We start from the raw sequence: 3,187 nt of genomic DNA on the forward strand, positions 1-3,187 counted from the left end.
GGGGGGGGGGGGGGGGGGGGGGGGGGGGGGGGGGGGTGGGGTTTATAAGGTTCAAGTTATATATCCTTTAATTTTAACTAAAAGAAGCAACTCTCTAACTCATAAATTGATTTTATAAGCATATGTAGTTTCTGGTTTTTTATTATTTTTTGTTTTAATTTTAACTAAGACAAGCAACTCTCTAACTCATAAATTAGAGTCTTGGGTTGCCTCTTGTGTTGCTTGTAATATAAGCTTAATCAGTTGTTTTAGTTAAATTGATTTTATAAGCTTTTGTAGTTTCTTATTTTTTATTATTTTTTGTTTTAATTTTAACTAAAACAAGCAACTCTCTAACTCATAAATTAGAGTCTTGGGCTACCTCTTGTCTTGCTTGGGTTAATTTTCCACTTATCCAGTCCTTCAACCTTTCATGGTCCTTTGTGAAAAAAAGTGAGATAGGAATGTCTCTCTAGCTGTACCCTTTTTGTTTTCCCATATATTTCTCTTTTTTAACCCCCAAAAAACAATAGAAGAAGGAAGACAATGGTGTCCAATAGATGCTCTTAAATTTACAAGTTTATAATTTTTTATATGAATTGGGGGATTGATGGTTCATGTATAATAAAAGTGGTTTTACAATTATTGATATTAATTATTATGACTGATTATGCATAAATTTTTTTTGATCAATCTGGATTCAAATAAAAATAATGTTATTGCAATAACAATTGACCATATCAACAATTTGAAAAATATTATTTCTTTAACATTAATTCACTTACTAATATTAACTCTTTTATTTTATATATATATATATATATATAGATAGAGGGAGATGGCTCCTTCCCCACCTCAAATGTGTTGATGCATTGACTAACCAATGTACTGATGCATTGATTAAGTTTAGAGCCGCCTTATCTTCTTATTGTTAATTTTGTTAACCCACCGCCTATGGTAGAGAACTTGCAGACTTTTGATAAGGCCGAGCTTTTTTATAAAAAACTTATTAGTAGTTAATCTATAACAGCATTGTTTTTATCAAAAAAGAAAAAAGAAAAAAGAAAAAAGAAAATATATATATATATATATATAACATTATCTTTTATAGTTCGTTGATGATAATAACATTCACGGACAGGCTTCCGAGGATTTTTTTTTTTTTCTTTTTTAGAAATATTTTTGGGGAAAAGGCTTCGGAGGATTAGTATGAATTGAATAGTATTATTTCCCTTCATTATGTATTTAAATAAAAAATTGCTTTTGACTATTCCTCGTTATTAAGACAAAAACGTGAAAGTCGTGTTTAGTCTTGTTGAAAACATTCTGGTTGACAAAGTTGAGGAACCTTCATTAAAAAATAAAAAAAAAATAAAAAAATAAAAAGTGAAAATAGTAACGATGAGAAAGAGTTTAAAAGAAAACATCCTCAAATCCACTACAGTCATAGAAATTAATCACGTCTACTGTGACTTTTTAAATAAGTCATGTAATTGTAACTTTTTAAAATAATAAACGTATATAATCTTATAAATCTTCACGAAAAAGATTTGAAGGTATTTATTCCCAAAAAAAAAAAAAAAAAATCATATATACAGTACAATTGCAAGCAACGTAGTTATCCATTCTTTGTGAATAAAATGAGGCTTTTATAATCAAAGGACACTGGCTAATTATATTGCCTTCTATCAGGAGGACCATAATTTAGAACTTACAGTCGGCATGAACCACTGGATCAAAATCATTTATGGTTTGTATTTGCTTGATCGGTACAATATTATTATTAAGTTGTTCTTAGTCCATCAACTTTGTTATGAATTAGTTGTTTGTTATCAATAGAAGATATGAGATTCGAATTATGTCTATACCCAAAAAAAAAAAAAAAAATCAATTGATATATTGGCTTGACGATAAAAAAGTCACCATAAGTTATATTCTATCATATCCACACACAAAAAAATTGCTATTAGAAATTTAGAATTTTATTTCATGCAAAACTGTGAGCTTTGCGTTCATCATTCTAAGTGGATCCTATTTCTCATAGCTTATAAGTTGACCAATTAGGTAGATTATTTTGATTATTATTTTTTAATGAGTGATATTGGGAATATTACAAATTTTACTACATGGGGTTTACAAAATGATGTGTTACTAATCACAATGAAAGAAAAAGAAATAATTCAAATATTTATTTATTAGATTGTTGAAATTTATCAATTACATTAATTGTCATATCACTTTGTAACTTTTATGTAGTAAAATTTGTAATACTTTTAGCATTTATTTATTTAGATAAGATGGAATTTGAATTTATAGGCATTCCCTCCGTAATTAATTTTTATGAGCCCCTCCTTGGTAATTACCCTTGGCCTTGGGCATTAAGTCAAGAAATCAAAGAGGTTTTATTTTTTATTTGGGTATCTTTTGTATAAGTCGTATTCAAACTCAAATATCTTGTTTAATAAGTGAGAGTAGAGACTTCATCAATCAACTAAAATGTTAATGGATGAAGAGAAGGATTTCATATGGACGAACCCTCATATGGACGATCCTCACATGGATGGACCCTTATGTGGAAGGGCCTCTATACGTATGGACGGATCCGCACCTGGAGAACTTAGTACAGACGGGTGTAGGGTCCTGGAGGGACCAATTTTTTATCTCATATTCTCCAAAAATAACCCCTAGACAGAATACTTGCGCACACACACAAATGAAATCCTACCTAATAGGACTCTATTAGCTGATGCCTTAAAAAGAATCTTCTTTATAAGAAAAGACTTGTCATCACTTTTGACTCCTCAAGAGGATTTCTACAAAGAAAGACTTCACTCCAAGTAAAAGAGGTAACTTTTGACTACTATAAAAGCCCCAATACCCTCACAAATCAAGGTACGCATAATCAACGACCTCATCAGTTGGCGCCGTCTGTGGGAACCACGAGTAATTAGTCGTTGCTTTATCCCTGAGACGAAAGAGTTGCATGGTGTTACTCGCTCGATGGCAACCACCAACGACATCCAGAGGAACCACCCACGACGCCCTTGAAGACAGGTCCGTGTACTCACCGCAGCTGTGAAGCGTCTCACCAAACAAAACCACGACCGAAGAGCAGCTGCGCCAGAAGAATGCAGCACCGAACAATCAGAGAGAAGACCAAGGTACCAGCTGCACAAAGAGAACGAAAGGGGCCTGAGGGCAGCAACGC

This window comes from Quercus suber, unplaced genomic scaffold, assembly GCF_002906115.3.
Source record: "Quercus suber isolate HL8 unplaced genomic scaffold, Cork oak 2.0 scaffold_4, whole genome shotgun sequence".
Classification (NCBI taxonomy): Eukaryota; Viridiplantae; Streptophyta; class Magnoliopsida; order Fagales; family Fagaceae; genus Quercus; species Quercus suber.